The sequence below is a fragment of the Dromiciops gliroides genome, chromosome 5 (assembly GCF_019393635.1).
Source record: "Dromiciops gliroides isolate mDroGli1 chromosome 5, mDroGli1.pri, whole genome shotgun sequence".
Taxonomy (NCBI): domain Eukaryota; kingdom Metazoa; phylum Chordata; class Mammalia; order Microbiotheria; family Microbiotheriidae; genus Dromiciops; species Dromiciops gliroides.
Window position 1 is genome coordinate 71,159,150 of NC_057865.1, and position 20,299 is coordinate 71,179,448.

Below are 20,299 nucleotides of genomic sequence, written 5' to 3' on the forward strand. Positions count from 1 at the left end.
TAAGTTCATGCAGAGCTAGTCATTGCACAGCCATGGGAGTCTAAGGGCATCACAAACCTGCTTTTGTTTAAGCTCAGGTGGCTGAATGTCATTTGTCCTAAGAGACAGGATAATCTAGTTGATAGAGAGTCATTGAGACAGGGAGATATGGGGTTCAGGTCTAGCCTCTGACACATATTCACTTAAACTCTCAATATTTTCTAGGCAATTAAGACTTTAAGTCTCAGAGAGGTGGCAACCTTCATTGGCAAAGGGAGGTTCCTCACCTAAAAGGACCCATTATATATTCCTGATACTTAATCTTAATTACAAGGGAAGACTCAATGGGTTGCACAGGAGGGGAGATATAATTAGAAATGAATGTGATATAAAAACAAAAGGTATCAATAAAAAAATTTTAAAGCTAAGTAAAATAGTTACACACATGCAGAGAAGAATAGGAGAAAAGACCACAGTAGGGAAAAGGATGAGGAAGCCTCTGTGTGCTAATGGGTAGAATTTAGTGTTATCTAAGTTCCTATGAAGATTATCAGTCCTGGGTTTGTCTGGGAGTCAAACAATAAGAGCTGTTTACTGCTATACCAAATAGATATGAGTAAAGCTTTCAAGTTACCCAATATTGAGGGTGAGGGAATGGCATGGGACAAGTGCTTCTTGGCGGAAGATCTAGGTTAGAAAAAAAACATCTATTATAATGATATAGAATTTGAAAAATGCCATGAAATCTAAAGATACTTTTCTTTGGTTCCTTCCCTTCTCTTCTCTTTACCTTGCTCTCTGTCCTCACAGTAACCTATAATAATAATGATGACAATAATAATAATAATAATAGTAAATAGCTAACTTTTATAAAAATGCTTGCTATTTTCCAGCCACTGTGCTCTCCTTGGATACTTACTAGCGACCCTGGGCAAGTCACTTCACCCCAATTGCCTTAAACATCTGGGGCCTTCTCCAGTTGTCCTAACCTATATCTCGCCACTGGACCCCAGATGACTCTGAAGGAGAGAGTGAGGTTGGTGACCTCACACAGCCCACCCTCACTTAAATCCAATTCAGTGCAAGCCATGACATCACCCTCACATCCTGGTCCTTTTGGGGAATGAAGGACAAACAACAATAGCTAAGCACTTTAAAATTATTATCTCATTCGATTCTTACAACAACCCTGGGAGGTAAGTGCTATTTTTATCCCTGTTTTACAGATGAGGAAATTGAGACAGACAGAGGTTAAGTGACTTGTGCATGGTTATTCAGCTAGTAAGTGTCTGAGGTCACATTTGAACTCAGATCAGATAGGGCCCAGTGCCCTATCCATTGTACTATCTCAATTACATGTACTAACTTCTATTCTAATTTAATTCATCTGGATTTTCCTGCTTTTAAAAAATAAGCTTGGAAATCTCAAAGATAATTAAAATTCTTACTTTAGAGTATTTAAAATATAATAGTCACTAACTACAGAGTTAAGAAAGCTCTGTGTTAATGCAATAGCTCTTATGATCACCTACTGGAAATTCAATACACATTTGTTCAGTATGCATTTATTAAGCACCCATTTTATACAAGAATACCACCTAGCTACCTCGAATTGAACAGGCTGAGAAATTAAGTGGGGGTGTAAAGGTTTGTAGAATCTTAGAACTAGAAGGAAACTGACTGATTGGTCTAACACAGTCACTTATAACCAAGGAAACTGAGGAGAGAGAAATGGAGAAATGGCATGATTTACCCAAAGTTGAACAAAAGGCAGAACAGAGCCTAGAACCCAAATCTCTTGAATCCTAGACTTCTTGGGGTGCTCTGAGAAATCCTATTGCTAAATAATCTCTCTTCTACTGCTGCCATTAGCCTTCTTCCTTTGACTTAGGTATTATTGTCTCAGCCTTTTCGGGAACTGTAAATACTTCAAGAATGGGGAGATAGTTTTAGGTCTTAATGCTTCAGAATGAATATGAGAATTAGTCATTTTCCTTCTTTACTTGGAGAAGGTGGCCAAGACAATTGCTCGGGTCATGGAAAGAGGCCGAAAGGGGAACAGATAAAAGTTTAGAAGAGGAAGGGAAGGGAACAACAAAGATGAATGTAGCCTGTGTCACAACTTTACACAAGGAAGGCCCTTTGCCAGCCAACTGATTTGGCTAAAAATAGCCCCCCTGTGAGAAAGAATACAACCTCCGAAAATCTATCAAACTTCAAAACCTCATGTGGGCAGGAAACATGCTCCCCCAGGGGCCTTGCACAGTGTTCCATATATAGTAAGTGCTTAATCAATGCTCCTTTAATGAATGTCCTGTTGATAAAGCATTTGGCAAAATGTGGGCCAATTATTAAAACACTGCTACTCAGATTCAAATGTACTTGATTCTCCTGCACCAAAGTCTTTTCTTGTCCTCAAGTAGGCCAGTGAGTATCTATCACTCACTGATGAAGCCAAGAGTTAGTCAATAAGCATTCAAAGGATAAGGAAAGGAACAAAGATAAGATTTGGATTCTAAAATGGGAGGTGGAATAGTATAGGGGGAGGTTTGATGAATTTAGAGGCAGAGCAACCTAAGTTCAAATTCTAGTTCATTCACTTATTACCTGTGTTACTTTGAGAAAGTCACTTAACCTCTCAGTTTCCCTTCTGTTAAATGAAGAGACTGGATTTAGCTTAGCTGGTATCTCAAGTTCCTTTCGGCTCTGAACCTATAACTCTATCATTTCATGATAAGTCTCAGAACGCAGGATGGGATAGTGGATAGAGAGCAAGGAGCCAATTAGACCTGCAATCTAGTCCCACCTCTGACATATACTGACTGTTTGATCCTATGTGAATCCCTTAACCTCTCAATCCTCTAGACCTTCTCTCCATAGTTATGAGTTGGAAAGGAAGTTATCAATACCTTTGTATAGGGGGTTTCCTAATCTGGGACACCTAAATGCCAATGAAATCTGATTCCTATTCATAGTCAAGCAATGTCATTCAAAAAATGTGTCTAGGTAGTACTTCAACTATTATTAGTAGTATTTATTATTAATAATAACTATTATTAATTAACTGTTCTTAATTATTTGGAGCATCCATACACTTGCTTGTTTTGGTGGTCAAATTAAATTTATACTGACTAAAACAGCATTCCATTCAAAACCAAATAATCAACTAAGATCAGACCCTCAGGCATTCAATAAACATTTTTATTCAGTCATTATATTTTCTCTCTTTTTCCACTGAACACTATGTCTGAGAAGAATGTAGCTGAAATTTCCAAGTGACAGGTTTGATGTAGGTTTAATTTTTCTTTTAAAGGTTGCTTGTTACCATTAAAGGTTGGTCCTCATACTTAAAAGGCATCAGCATTTGATGTTCTCAAAGCAATTACTCCACATTCAAGAGAATGAGGATTAAGTTTTCTGGCTAGAAATTAGATCAGCTTGTCAAAAATGGAGACTTGGGACCTTCTTGGTGAATTCAGTCTCCAGTTATCAATAAGTAGAAGATATTTATTAGGTGGTCCCTAATCTGTACAAAGGAAACAGATGGTGCAGCAGATGGACTGCTGGGACTGAAGTCAGGAAGACTCATCTTGGTGAGTTCATATCTGGTCTTAGACACTTACTAACTGTGTGACCCTGGGCAAGTCACTTAACCATGTTTGCCTTGGTTTGCTCATCTGTAAAATGAGCTGGAGAAGGAAATGGGAAATGACTCTAGTATCTTTGTCAAGAAAACCCCAAATGGGGTCACAAAGAGTCAAACACAACTGAAAAATGACTGAATAATAACAAAATTACAAAGGATCAGGGATGGCACCAAAAGAAAAAAAGTAATAATATACTATAAGAACACTGGATTCGTAAATGCTGTCTGTGCTTTTTACCGACCTGTGTGACCTTGGTAAGTTACTTAACTTCTGTTATTAAATTTTTTCATATGTAAAAAAGAAGGCCTGGACCTTTTCTAATCTTAAATTCCACAGACTTTGTTTGGATGTTTTCCCTCATGCTTATAACTGTTATTTTTTTTTAAAAGGATAAAACAGCATGAACTAACAATACTAATTGAGTGATACAGACATCAAATCTCCTAGAAGCTCAGAGGATATTTAACTTTGGTCTGAGTTGATTAATAAAGAATTAAGAGCATAGATGAAATTTAAGCTGGCCTTTAAAGTATGGATTAGGAATTGGATAGGTGAAGAAAAGTGGGACAGGGCATTTTGGGCTGGGGGAGGGGGGGCGAGGCGGGGAATAGTATGAGAGCTAAATCTCAGAAGTAGAAAAATACAAAGAGCCTTCCAAAGTGGAAGGTAAATGAATGGTTACTGGAAGTCCCATTCTATTGTACAGGAGAGAGAATTGAAGAGTTTCTACTTTATGAATATTTGCATGAGCTTAACTCTACAGTATCCCACATGAGTAGGAAATGTTTGCACCCTCTGTACGTTCCCGAAATCCCTTGTTTACTGATTATCAAAAATGAGCTCATCTGAGACTCTGTGGCAGAGTGGCCATAAACCTTTTTTATGAGAAGCCTTTCTTTCATCTGTTAAGGTGAGACAGCTGAATCCTCCGGTCCTGTTCCAAGAAAGCACTCTAACTGCCGAGGCCAGACTCGGTTTCATCAATAAATGAGCTGTTAAAATTGATTTCCCCTCATTGAAAGGCACTTCATTCACAAATATATTCTGCCACATGAAGACCATTTTACTCTTGCAAAAGAGGCTGTTCCAAATAAAACTCTTTCATGACTTCCCTGCCTTTTCCAAACTCTTATTGGTGTTGTCACTGGTGGAAAATCCCATTTTTTTCCACATAGTCACCGTATCTCAAAGACGAATGTCAGTTGGTGAGGCTGGGACAAGGGGTGGGAATTCACTCTAAGAAACAAACTGTGGTATATGGAACACATTTCATTCTTGTCACAGCTCTTGGTGAACTATTTGGAAAGGATAAATATCACTTAAGGGAAGATGGCTTTCCACTACTTCTTTTCTATCAGTTAATAGTATTATTCCATAGGGCACATGGGCATCAGGCGACTCACTCCATCATTGCTGTTTCCAGGCAAAAGTTGAAGTAGAATAACCTTGGTAACATTTTTGGCAATTTAGGAGATGTGTAGAAATGCTGCTTTAGGAATTGCTTGGGAAAATACCTCGACTATCTAATAGTGTCGCCTCTTGTTTGACAGACAAATGATAACAATGAATCAAGAGGCCCAGTGCAGGGCTGGGAGATCCCTGGAGTGGGGAAAAGCCCTATGGATGAAGAGTCTGTACACAATTTTTTTTCTGCCTGTCTGACTGTTTTGTTTCACTTAGAGACTGGGCAGAGAGTACAAGACAATGCAAAAAAGAAAAAGAAAAGAAAAGAAAAATGTCTATGGTGAGCACATCTGAAAAGATATCTGGCATCAATCTCTTTTGAGCAGTGCAAGCATAGATGAGGCTGTGTAGCCCTACCTGACAAGCAATATTTAAATGACTGCATCAAGATTCTAAAATGTTAAGGGTCATTAGGACAAGATACCAGACTCAGCAAACTGCTGTATGAAATCCAGACCGTCCTGCTTAATTGTTCTCACACATGGGACACTCTACCCACCCCCAACCACTTAAATTAAAAAAAAAAAAAACAACAACAACAACCCCAAATACAACTTCTATTTGTCTGCTTCACATTCCATATGTTACTCATGACATCTGCTAGTGTTTCTACTTAAAATAAAAAAGATCATTTTAATTTCCAACCATATCTGTTCCTGGTTGGGGAAAGTAAGCCATTTGGCAATTCCTTGTCCTTGAAGCCTGTGATTTGTTTGGGTTCCCTGTGCCACATCTTGGGGAAAATTTTCTTTTTATTGAAAGAGGGAGAGAGGAAAGCAGCTGCAGCTCGGGCCCTGGGATAGACAGCAGACAATACGAGGCACTTCTATTCTTAACCTTATGCTTTCTATCAAACTGCAGGCAATGAGAAGGAAGGAGGGGAGGAGGGTGTTTTGTTCTTTGGAAAACAAGAAGAGGAGGAAGAAACTGACTATGCCAGTGCAGATAGCTGGGGTTGGCAAACCATGGGGAAATGGTCTAAACACTGAAAAGGTCCAAACTTTTTTATTAGCACAGCTGTGCTTAGACTCTGGCCTGAGAGGTTAACTATTATACTGAAACTAGTTAAGGGAGCTTATCTTCACTGTGGAGACCTTCACGTGGATTGATCATTACCAGCTCAAAGGCTTGACAATGTACTTTGCCTGATCTCCCAAATTAAGCTAAATATTTATGGTCTGTTTTCCAGGTAAAGGAAATAAATTCCCAATCAGATGAAATTTCATCATCTAATCTGAAGCAAAATTCCCAGAATCAGGAGACTCTGACAGTCAGAGAAACAAAGAAACTAAGACCAGAGGGCAAGCACTTGACCAGAGAAAAGGTTCACAGAAATGGAATGCAGCACCAAACTGTACATAATAGGTTTATAATACAGAGGGAATTACAAAGAGGAATGTAAGTAAAGGATATCATCAGAAAAAGCATATGGGCTAAAAATAATAATAAATTGGGCTGTTCAGATACTCAGAGCAAGGAAAACCAATATCCATTGGTATCTTTGCAATATCAAGAGAAATCAAAGCATTTCCCCCCTTGAGTGGACTTCTTACAAGAGAACATGGATGAAAGTAATGCAGGATGGATAGACATGGAAAAGTTCAAATCTGTAACATTGGGGAGAATACTCATATCAATAAGATTATAGATTCATTTGAGTATTGCATTAGAGAAAGTCAGCTTATTCTTGGGAACTTGGGAGTGTGGATGTGGAAAGATAGGATTCATTGCTCTTAATAAGTGGACTAAATCAAATGCAACATGGGTATTGAAAGAGAATGGGACTCAGGGTTAAAAGACTTGTCTTGGTGCTATCATTAGCTGGCTAAATAATCTTGAGTAAATCAGTCTCTCTGAGCCTTAGTACTGTTCTGGAGATGATGTTGATAATTGATAAATAATTGAGTTTTAAATTGCACTGCACTGGTGTACATTCATGGATCTTATGGCCTCCCTACAATGATGTATCCTCTCCAAATCTCATCCTCCAACATGGTTCTTGTGTATATTTCCCAAAAAATACTCCATAAAGAACCTATCCAATGTGTTAGAGGCCTTCCTCTTATTCTTCTAAAATTTTAGGGCCACAAATATACTAATTAAACTTTGTATTTGTTATCTCTTATTCTCACTATATGTCTGGCTCATCTCTTCTTCTAGTGATAGATATCCTCAATAATGCTTTTTATGCCACTTGTCACTAGCAAATCATGCTTGGCCAATTCTTGAGCACAATTTCAATTTCAATTGCGGACATCTTCCCTGAAATTTTAGGTAAACATTTGACTCCTTGTTTTCCATCTCACTTGACATCAAAATATTCAATATTTATATGCTGAACATAGTGAATTCTATCAGCACATTCATTCTACAGTGCAGTATAATTTTAATATATGGGAGCGAGATACATGTACACATCTGTGGGCAACCCTTAATGTTGCATTTTGTTTTACTGAATCAAATACATTTTGTTAAAAAAACAAATAAATAAATATAGCAGCAACCCATGAAAAAGAATCTTGTGGGAGGAACTATAAGTAACAATTTTAATAGCTGAAGCAAGTAAAAACAAATATGTTAATTTAGTCAAGCGGGAAAAGGAGCAAAAAAAAAAAAAGATCTGGAATAACAAGAAATCAATGCTGGGTGTGTGTAGGGGAAGGTGTGGCTCAAGGAAGAAGGTAGCATAGGCCAAAGAAAGGCTCACAAAAAGGTGGTAAAACCTCTAGAGGAACCACATAGTCTTCAAGAACTGTCAGCACCCTATAATATTCTGTGTCCTAAAGCAAAGCTCCAGTTGCCCAACTGTAGTTATTCTGATATAAGAATCATGACTTTATCAGTATGGATAATCCCTCTACCAGTTCATTTCATGATCCTATCAATGCCATAGTAGACAGTTCTTATAAGTAACTTTGCCTGATGGGTGTCAGTTGGAACTGAGTTGTTTTAACTTGGATTTCTTTTATTATTAGTGATGTGATTTTTTTTTTTTGCAGGGCAATGAGGGTTAAGTGACTTGCCCAGGGTCACACAACTAGTAAGTGTCAAGTATCTGAGGTCAGATTTGAACTCAGGTCCTCCTGACTTCAGGGTCGGTGCTCTACCCACTGCGCCATCTAGCTGCCCCGGTGAATTTTTTTTCATAGGGGTATTGATACATTGATTTTTTTCTTCTGAACAGTGACATCTCCATGGCCATTTATCTACCAGGGAAAGAAATCATGTTCTTATAGTTCTTATATATTTGTACTACATGTCTTGCTTATCAGACCTTTATCAGAGACACATGCTACAAGGATTTTTTTCACTTAAATATTTTGCTTCTAATTGTAGTAACATTGATCTTATTTGTGTATTATGTAACATTGATTACTCTCTTAACTAATTGATTAATCTCTCTGATTTTTAACGATAGATATAACTTTGTTGATGACCCTCTGAGTTTTAATAGCGAGAGAGATGATTAATAAATGCTTAATTAACAAATGTTCCCCAAATTATCAATGCCCTTTCTAAATGATGGTACCCCCAATTGAACAAGTGGATTAAAAGTGACTGTTACTTGGACTATATGTAGTATACATGTGTATGTATACGGGTGTATTTGTGTACACAAGCATATATATGTGCATAGATAGATGTATTCTTTTTTATGGACAATTTGTTGAACAATGAACTGAACCCAGAACCAAATAAGAGGAAGAGAGAGACTCAATTACATTTAGGAAACTGAATAGTGCTTTATATGATCTCAAGCTTCTTCCTGAAAACAAAAATGCCCATTATTTTACAATAAAATTTTCCTGGTGATGCTACATGAAAACCAAGTATGGGATGCCATAGTCTCTAAAGAATAAAAGTTGTAGGTCAACGAAGAGGACATGGAAAGTTTCATGGTGGGTGAGAGTATTGATGTAGAATATTACTGCACAAGTAAAGAGTAACTGCACAAGAGAATAGGCAGAAAGAGATCACTGCGATATGGATACTGAGATATGGAGGTAGGATGGTCATGTGGAGGAAATGAGGGATAGCCCATGAGGTTTGTTGATATTCACACAACATCAAACTATCAAGAGAATGGTTCCCAGCATGTTGGGTGGCCTCCTTTTGGGAGGACCCATAGGAGGACATAGATAAGAATTGCATGGTATGAACACATAGGGAAGAGTTAAAATTTATACCATTAGATGGGCCACTCACATCAATGAGAATATATATAATAATAATAATGAGCATTTACATGACTCTTTAAAGTTTGCAGAGTGCTTTACAAATATTTTCTCAATCAATACCTCATAACAACCATGGGAGTTAGGTGCTATTATTAATCCCATTTTAAAGATGAGGCAAGGGGCAGCTAGGTGGCACAGTGGGTAAAGCACCAGCCCTGGATTTAGGAGGACCTGAGTTCAAATCTGGCCTCAGATAATTGACATTTACTAGCTAAATGACTCTGAGCAAGTCAAAAGAAAGGAAGGAAGGAAGGAAAGAAGGAAGGAAGGAAGGAAGGAAGGAAGGAAGGAAGGAAGGAAGGAAGGAAGGAAGGAAGGAAGGAAGGAAGGAAGGAAGGAAGGAAAGAAAGATAGATGAGGCAACTGAGGTTGAGAAAAGTTAAGTGATATGCTGGGTTCACACAGCGAGCAAATTTCTAAAAATAAGATTCGAACTCAAGTCTCCAGATCTAGTGCTTTATCCACTATGCCACCTTGCTGCCCCAATATATCCATCAAAGCATGAATACATTGAAGAACCTACCTTATAGGGTTGTTGGGAGGTTCTAATAAGACATATTTTAAGTCCTTCAAAAATCTATTATTCATTTTTTATTGCAACGCGAGATGACATAGGAGCAGGTTAATTCATTTGGCATATGGTTATAGGCTGTCTGAGCAGAACCCACCAGATAAGCTGGGAAACAGAGAAGCAGATCAGCAATCAAGGCCTTATGAAAAATAGCAACAGTTCCCAATCTGGTGAGCATCCAAGATAGGAAGTACCCTGGGACATGCAGAAGCATGTGAACTAATGAATTCAGTTTTGAACATTTAGGAGACAGGAGACAGAATCTTCATTACATGTAGTATGGTTTACTGGGAAAAGTACTAGATGTGCAGAAAAAGGAAAAGGGATTCAAAATCTGAATTGGATTCAGTTTCCTCACTATAAATGAAAGATTTGGACCAGATGATCTCTACAATTCCTCTATGCCATTCTATGATCCTAGAGCTCACCCAAACCCCCTCCCATCATATGTGTATGCTCCTAATGCCTGGAGCTGATTTTCCTGACATTCAAGGAGCCAAATACCATAGCATGGCTTGAATCTACAGAGCTCAGCATGATGGAGGGTATGGAGTCCTGTTCTTACATATGTCAGTACCTCTCCAGGAGAAACAGTTCTGTTATCCAGTTCATCATATAATTGGTGTAAAAAGATGCAATCTCTACTCCCCAGAAATCACAACTTGAAGAAATTAGTCTTTGGGCTTCAAATCCCCCTCAGTGTCTCTCTTCTCTTGTTCAGGATGTAAGAATTCTTTGTCATCAATTGCAGTCACATAAAACCATTTAAAGAATTGTGCCTTGCTCATGTAAAGTTCCCTTCCTTAGTTTTTAAACTTTGATAACTATCAGTCATCAACGAACAAGGATTTGAGTTTGGGTACATAACATTTGTGCCCATTTCAACTTTTCCCTGTAATATTTTCAAATCCATAAGGCTACAAAGACCTTCTCCTTCAATAGTTCAGCTACATACAAATTAAAATGCCATTTACTAGATCCTCTTCATTCATGAGGAGCAATTAGAGTAGAATACCTAATAAGCAACAATGCTGGTGAGGGTATTAGTCTTCATTTTCTTCAATGGGCTGTGCCAAAATATCTCTTTCACTTATTAAAGTCATTTATGATTGCCACCAGCATTGAGCTGAATGGCATCCCAAGGCCAAATTTTCTCATTCATCCTCCTGTGAAAGACAGAAAGAAAGAAAGAAAGAAAGAAAGAAAGAAAGAAAGAAAGAAAGAAAGAAAGAAAGAAAGAAAGAAAGAAAGAAAGAAAGAAAGAAAGAAAGAAAGAAAGAAAGAAGGAAAGAAAGAAAGAAGGAAAGAAAGAAAGAAAGAAAGAAAGAAAGAAAGAAAGAAAGAAAGAGAAAGAAAGAAAGAAAGAAGGAAAGAAGGAAAGAAAGAAAGAAAGAAAGAAAGAAAGAAAGAAAGAAAGAAAGAAAGAAAGAAAGAAAGAAAGAAAGAAAGAAAGAAAGAAAGAAAGAAGGAAAGAAGGAAAGAAAGAAGGAAAGAAGGAAAGAAAGAAGGAAAGAAAGAAGGAAAGGAAAGGAAAGGAAAGGAAAGGAAAGGAAAGGAAAGGAAAGGAAAGGAAAGGAAAGGAAAGGAAAGGAAAGGAAAGGAAAGGAAAGGAAAGGAAAGGAAAGGAAAGGAAAGGAAAGGAAAGGAAAGGAAAGGAAAGGAAAGGAAAGGAAAGGAAAGGAAAGGAAAGGAAAGGAAAGGAAAGGAAAGGAAAGGAAAGGAAAAAACCTAGAAGAGTTATTGGTTGATTAACATATAGCAGATCCTTACATTAAGCATCTTTGTCTTTGTGTTGAGACAAATACACAACAATCCCCTGAAGGATATATTAGACACTACATGATATATCAGATATATTTTCCTTAGCATTTAACTTATTTTACAGGATGCATGTAGTTTAGCTGTCCTTGATAATTAACCCGTGATGGGCTCATTCAATGACCTCCAGAAGGACAACCCAAGATGCCATAGAAGCAAGTTAACTAATTTGGTATACAGCAACCAGCTATAGGCTGGTTCTGTCTGAGCAAAAACCGTCATATAAGCTGGGAGCTAGAGATGCAGAGCAGTAATCAAATATAGGCCTTAGGAAGGGTTGTAATAGTCCCTAACCTGAGGATTGAATAGTGCACGAGCATTCAATATACAAAGTGTTCTGGGACATTCAGGAGTATTTTCACACCTGTTACTGGAGAATTCAAACAGTACCAAGACTTATAATACTATCCCCCTCCCCCCCAACACACACACACACACACACACACACATATACTAAGGCGAAATAATTTGGATTGCTAGCAAATTTAGAAATCCAACTGTCCCCCATCTGATTCATATTGCACTGTGAAGACTCCTCTATAAATGATTCAAAATCTAAGTTTTAAGTTGTTGTTTGTCCTTCATTCTTGAAAAGGACCATGACATCAGGGTGTCATGACTTGCACTGAATTGGATTTAAGTGAGGAAGGGCTGTGCAAGGTCACCAACCTCACTCTCTCCTCCAGAGCCATTTGGTCCAGTGGCAAGATATGCATCAGGATGACTGGAGATGGCCCCGGATGTTTAGGGGTTAAGTGACTTGCCCAGAATCACACAGCTTGTAGGTGTCTGAGGTAATATTTGAACTCAGGTTCTCTTGACTCCAGGGCCAGTGCTGTAACCACTGTATCACCTAGCTGCCCCAGGTTTTAAGTAAATTGGGATAGGGATTAATTGAACCAAAGATTGGGAGAAAAGACAAACTTAACCCTTCTCATTTGAGGCTAAATACCTGCAAACCTTGCTAACTTTGGACCCAGAGCACCGGGGACGCTAAGCAAAGAGGTAGAGGGTGAGTTACCCAGTCTGCTTAGGTCCAGTGGTGTTTCTAATTGTTAGAATATGACTAAAATGCTACTGCATTGGCCTTTGTGATTGGTGTAACCAGGGAAAAATGGCTTTATCTCAGAAGATATCTGGTGAAAAGAGCTTCAAAGAAGGTAGAGAAGGACCATGGGTAGAGCCGGGTAGGGAGATTATCCTGAGATTTTGGAACAGCAAAGCACAGGCATGAGCAAGAGGGATGTTGGGGTGAGGAGAAAAGTATGGAAAATAAGCTAATAAGTAGCACATGAAAGGAATTAGAATCATAGAACCTCAGAAGAGACGCTAGCCCTCAGTTTCCTCATCTGTAAAGCAAAGACCATGGATCAGATGGTCTCTAGAATCTTTCAACTCCAAATCAATGCTCTAATGATCGCCATGTCCAATGATGAGCCGGAGTAGGATTCCCCCTACAATATCCTAGACAACTGATCATCCAGCCTTATTTACTGAATAAGTGAAATCCTTCTCCTTCTTTACTACTGTTTGCATGGATATGCAGATCAATCCTAGGGACAGTCAAGCACTGAACAGAATGGGTCATTTGCCTGAAAACTTCCAAAAAATGATATTTTGTACAGTAGATAAAGAGGTAGAGATGAGGCAAAATATTGACCATAGGAACTTTGCCTAATAGTTTGGAATAATGAGAAATTGGAGAAATGTCTCCTCTATTTGATCAGGATTCAACAGGGGAAAATAAACTGAGAGAGGTCCTTGATCGACACTTTACATTTAGCACCCACAGGGAGTGGAGAGATGGTCCAGAAGACAAGCTAAATGGCTACTGTTTGAAGACCAGCCCAACTACATCTGGACATACAGCCATGACAGTAGTTTGGTCACAGGGTGGTAGATTGTGGTGGGGGTTATTCTTTTGTTTTGGTTTTGCTACAGTAATTCTTTAAGACTATCTGCTAAATCCGGAAGGTATTTACACTGATAGGATGGCAGATCAAATGTTGGATTAAGGCCCATTGAGTGGGTGGAGCTATTACTTAAATAAAGGTGGAAATCCCTCAGACTGCAAGGTGATTAGTGTGTTTATTTTTGTATAAATTTATTTATCTGTTTACATCTTGTTGCTTCCCTCCCCCTTTCCAATAGTTCCTAAACTCCTTGTGGGTGGGAGTTATTCTTCATTATGTCTTAACACCTGGCACAGAGTCTGACACATAGAGTAGGCACTTAATGAATACTTATTGAACTGAACAAATGTTATGTGACCGGATGGATCTTCCTTTTAATATTTCTAAAGGAATGTAAAAATGTATTCCTCTGTTGGCAGTTACACAGGCTCTTGGCAGTGCCAGACTAATTCTGGCCAAAGGTATGAGTCCAAGACTTTTAAGGGGAAAGTTTTTCTTCATTGTTTTCAGGGTGGCAATGGAGGAGGAGGAGAAGGAGAAGGAGAAGGAAGAGGAGGAAGAAAGGGAGGAGAAGGAGGAAGAGGAGGAGGAGGAGGAGGAGGAGGTATGTGACTAAGAAAATAGAGAATGCAACATCTTCTTTGATCCTCATGACCTTTCAAACATCTTCAAAATAGGAATTTTACAATTACACAAAACCAATCTGTATCCACCAGAAAGCTAAGATAAATAATGGAATAATGTTTCTGGAAGAACAAAATTAACTCAAGATGTAATCCAAAGTGACATACCCTACAAACCTAAGCTTAATCATAAAAAAGGTGGATGTTCAATAAAAAAGCAGCATTAGAAGCATTTCTAGGAAGAAAAACCAGACTTGAGCAGATTATTTGCTTTGTAAACACCCAAAACAGCAGAGATATAAGAAAGATAAACACATACTGCAAACAAGGAAGGTAATGAAAGAGATTACTCCTGAAAGAAAAAAGAAGGAAAAAAAAGAATGAGAAAGACATCTCTGGGGTCAGCAATGACGACGAACAGCAACAGTATGAAAATTAGGAAATTTCTTTTTAAAAGTACCCTGGGAGAGAAAGAGTAAAGCAGAAATCAAGTGGAGTTGATTTCTCAAGTTGGAGGAACAGGCTGGAAAAGTCAAGGACTGAACCTCACAATACCCTACTTACAAGTGAAGTAATGCTTTTTGCTTTTATGTTTGTTTTTGCTTTGTTTTGTATTGTTTTATTTTTGGTGGAGGGTGACACTAAATCTCAGAATGGAATGGTGCATAAAATGGAAAAGTCAAGGATGTTGTATACACTTATCAAGGCAGTGGCTAGTAATGAAGGGAAAATAACTCCTGTAGTCTCTTATTCTATGGGATCCTACAGTCATTGTCCTACAGGAAAAGGCATGAAATAGCAAAGGGAGGAATTAATGTAGGAGGAAAGAAAGGGGGAAATCTTGATTCAGTGGTGGAAAGGGGTCATATTGAAGAACACTCCCATAAAGGAAGAGAGAGAGTCTATAATGAGTGATAGGGACATTATAATTGTATAATCTGTAGAAATTTGGTTCTTGAGAAACCACTAACAGAGAGTGTTGTATCTTCATGGAAAATATTTTGCTTCAGAAGAAGGGGAATCAGAGTTCCTGGGGACAACTGACACTCAGAAGATTAGGAAGAGCATAGACCCAAAGAGGAAATTTAATGGCAAATGGGGGGAAGTGATCACAGAGAAGGAAGAGCATAGTGATGAATTTCACATCATGAACACAGGAAAAATTCTCCCATGAGATAATATTTCTATCTTCTCTATCTCCATTCAGGAATTGGTATTTCTAAGAGTGAGGCACAACAGAAAAAATCAGGGTAAGGAATATGATCTACAATTCAAGGACTGTTTAAAAAAGGGACCTTGAAGGTTTAATTCCCTAAGGAATACAGAGACTAAAAAGGAGTAAGTATAAGGGCCAAGAATCAAAAAATAAAAGTCTAGAAAACCCAAAAGGAAAGAGAAATGATAAAGGGAATGAGAGAAAGAATTTGGGGGGGAGGGGCAATGAGGGTTAAGTGACTTGCCCAGGGTCACACAGCTAGTAAGTGTCAAGTGTCTGACACTGGATTTGAACTCAGGTCCTCCTGAATCCAGGGCCAGTGATTTATCCACTGTGCCACCTAGCTGACCCGAGAATTTTTTTAAAAGAAAAAGTATAGCCAATAAAATAAACTAACAAACAAAACAAACTGAAAGGCAGAAAAAAATATGGGAGATTTTACTTGATTACTTAACTGAGAGGGAAAAAAAATGAAGAAAAAGGAATTAATAAGTTAAACAAAATACCAAAACTAGAGAAAGAGATAACAAATAGGAGTGTGGGGCAGCAAGGACTTGTGAAAGAAAGAGAGCTAGTGAGAAAAGAAGCATAACTAGAAACAAAGAACTTAGAATTTAAAATGGGATGCTGTGACAAAATTTACTATGCATCGAATGAATCTAAAAAAGCAGGAATTGCAATTATTTTAATAGGCAAAGCAAAAACAGAAGTTCATAACGTAAAAAGGAATCTACATTGCTTTGAAAGGAATAATAAACAACAAACCAGTGTCGATATGAAATGTATATGCTCTAAATGCCTCATTATCTAAATTCATAAAGGAACAAATGATTGAATTACAAATAGACAGTAACATGATAACAGCAGGAGATTTTAATGGCCTTAGTTTTGGACAAATCTAACGGAAATATAAACAAAATAGGAAACACCAAATTGAACAAATTTCTACAGAAATTAGAATTTAAAAAAACCTATGGAATCTTTTAAATGGGACTGCTAAAGAACATACATATTTTTCAGTACCACATAGTACTTTTACAAAAACTGGTAATGTATTGGGGTTCAGAGATACTGCAAAAAAATGTAAAAAGGCAGAAAATAGTAAATGCATCTTTTATAAACCATGACAACACAGACATTCAAATAGAGACTAACAATGAAATCCTAAATATTGAGTGAGTCAAAGAATAAATCCCCCAAATGATTGGTGACTTTGCAAAAGAAAATTATCATGATGAAACAACATATAAAAATTTCTATAATGTAGTGAAACAGTCCTTAGTCCTTTCCTAAAACATTAACAAAATAGAACAAGAGGATTAATGAACTAAATATACATTTTTAAAAATTAGAAAGTCAGTAAATTAAGAAGCCAACATAAGTCCAAAAAAAAAGTATATTAAAATAAGAGAAATAAAGTGGAAACCAAAACAAAACCAAACACAACCCTGTAGCAATGATAAAGATTAATAAAATGATAAATATTTCTCAAATTTGATTAAAGAGGTCAGAAAAACAAATCAACAACATAGAAAATTAAAAATGTGAAATCACAAGAAAATTAGAAGAAAAAAATTATTATCAGAACCTACAATGCATAGTTATATGCCAACAAAACAGAACACAAAAAGAAACACAGGAATATCTTTAAAAATATAAAATATCCAAACCAATGGAAGATTAAATATAACTCTTAAATAACCTAATCTCAGAAAAAGAAAAGTTACCAAACAGGATTTTTTTTTTTGGAAATAACTTGTATAATGTTAATAATAATAATTTTTTAAAAGTTTGAAAGAATTCTACTAAAAATCTATTAGAACCAGAAAATTTGATTTCATTAAGTACCAATCAAATGGGAAGCTAGGTGACAGTGGATAAAGGAATCAGGAATACCTGAGTTCAAATCAGGCCTTAGACTCTCTTACTAGCTGTGTGACCCTGGACAAGTAATTTAACCCTCAGTTTCTTAAAGCCTCAGTTTCTTTATCTGTAAAATGACCTGGAGAAGGAAATGGCAAACCACTGCATTATCTTTGCCAAAAAAAAACCCAAATAGGGTCGTGAAGAGTAGGAAAGGACTAAACAGCAACAACTAATCAAAACTTTCACCTTAAACTCCAGTCTAGGCTCTTTTTAAACCAAAGAATTGGGTGACTTCTTTCAGCTCTGTATTTCTTCTTACATTTTTGGTCTGGTCTGACGTCCTGCTTGGATTCAACTCCAAGGAACAAGATACCCCTCCATGCTCTACCTCTAACCCCATCACCACGTTGCTAATTCAAGTCCTCATTAATACCCCCTGCTTTAGCCTCCTCTCTCCTCTGTTTGGAGGGCTGGAGGGTAGAGTACTAAGTTCTTTCCAGTGTCTTCCTTTACAGAGGACAGAAACTGAACTTTTCAGTTTACTATAATCAGCTGTTCTGCTTTGTTTCAACTCCTTTGAACAAGATGCCCCATGCTGGGTACCTACTGGTCCCTCCCTACCCCCACATCCCTGATTTCCTATTCCTTTTATGTGTTGTCTCCCCCACATTGAATTGTATGCTACTCAATGGCTCACTGTCTTTCTTTTTATTAGTTGTATCCCCAGCACTTTTCACAGGGCCTGGTATATAGTAGGTGCATAATAAATGTTTGATTGGATTCAAACAATCCCACAAAGACTATTGTCTTGGTGAATACTACCTAGCAAGAAACTCTAAAAAATCTCCTGAAAGGAGGCCAGATTACTTCTTAGAAATTTTCAGCACACTTATCCCAACTAAATCTTTTTTTTTTTTTAAGGTTCATCCATTCCTAGGTTTGAGAGCTCTGATTCTAATTACCATTATCTTCTGTTATATAATGGTTTCTACTCCATATCCTGGGCTTTTCGAATAGCCACATCAATGGAACAATAATCTTTGCCAGCCTCTGACAAAATTATTGGACATCTGAAGTGGAATCCTGAATAATAATAGCTCTGAGGCAAACCGTTCATCTTAATAACACACCTACTCTGCCAGCTTTCCGAAATCCTATTCCCAGGGATTGTGAGTGTATCTTGTGATATCTCAGCTCGGAAGACTACCATTTGTGTGAGCTCCCTGTGTCATATTAATTAAAACAGAAGCACAATAGAAGCCCAGACCAGACTTGAATTTCTATAATACATATGCTCACACTGATGGCATCATTTAGGGCAGTACTAAAGCAACTCGTTCCATTTCTATTTGGGGTGTATGTGTGTGTGTGTGTGTGTGTGTGTGTGTTTGTGTGTGTGTGTGTCTTAAATTACACAAGTTGGCTTTCCATGAAAGGATGAGCACTAGGACCAACCCTCACCTCGCTGGTCAGAGATGAAGCAGAGTTCTACTCTGTATTTTGTGAGTAGTGGGATAAAAATGGTGACTGAGCAGGAGAAAAGCAGATTTCCTGTTACTAGAAACTGACATTGTTCAAATGGAAATGATTACTGGGTACAATCAACTAGTTAATAAATATTTATTGAGCCAGAGGTGATGTGGAGTAAATAAATAGAGAATTGTCTTGAATGTCAGGAAGCCCTGAGTTTACCTTTGACACACATTGGCTCATGACCCTTCACAAATCACTTAACATCTCAGTATCCCACAAGACTACCACAAGACTATGTTGCCAAGCTGGTACTGATATGAATTAACAGAGGGACTTTCTCACTAAGAGATCCGTAAATGAATGAAATCAAAGATCTGCACAAATATGCATATATAGGTGCATGTACATGCATATATCTGGGAAAACATATACATGGGCATCTATTCATGAATGTATACATGTATACATGGGTATGCATGTGTATTTACCCAGATCCATGTCCATGCACATGAATATTTGCTCAGGTACATACACACATGTGTTTATATTTGCCTAGATGCATATCTAATATATATGCATGTACATGCATATTTGCAAGGCAATGTGGGGAATATGATATGAGCTCTTACCCTAAAGCATAAGCTATGCACAGTATCTTATGTATGCTCTCACTTAGCACAGTGGTGCACATAGTAGGCATTTTTAAAAGTACTTGTCAAATGAATGAATGAATGAATGAATGAATGAATGAATGAATGAATGAATATCATTGCCCCTGACCTTACAGAACCTACAATCTAGTTACAGAGACGAAACATAAACATGGAAAGCATTATATAATAAGTCATGATTTATACAACAATTCAAGACACAGGTGACTTCAAAATACAAATCCCCAGCTTTGACCTTTCTTTTCAACTCCAGACCTCCATCTCCAAATGCCTAATAGATATCTCCATCTGGACATCCCACCAGCACTTTGAACTTAGTGTGTCCAAACTTGACTTTCTTGTCTGCCTCCTTAAATTTGTTCCTTCTGTCCGCGGTGCCAACATTTTGTTTGAACTCTTTCTCTTCCTTGGCTTTCACATTCAATTGGTTACTTAGTCATATTGATTATGCCTCCATAATATTTCTCAAGTCTCTCCCTTTCTCTTTATCCCTTCTGTCACAAGTAGTCATAGAATTCCTGTGTCTACCTCTCTCTCACCTCTAATTCATTCTTTATACCACTGCTAGAAATATCTGGTCATACAGTAGCTATGCTCGAAGGCAAATCACTGAACCTCCCTGAGCCTCGGTTTCTCATTTCTGTAATATGGTGAATGAGACTGCATGGTCTTAAAGATGTGTTCCAGGCCTAGAGCTATGATCTTATAACTTTCTTCTATTTCCACTAAAGTTCACTGTAAGTCAAAGTGCTATATAATTGGGCACCACTTTTTAAGTTTTTTTCCTCTCTAATTCCTTTCTATGCATTCTAAATCCCAA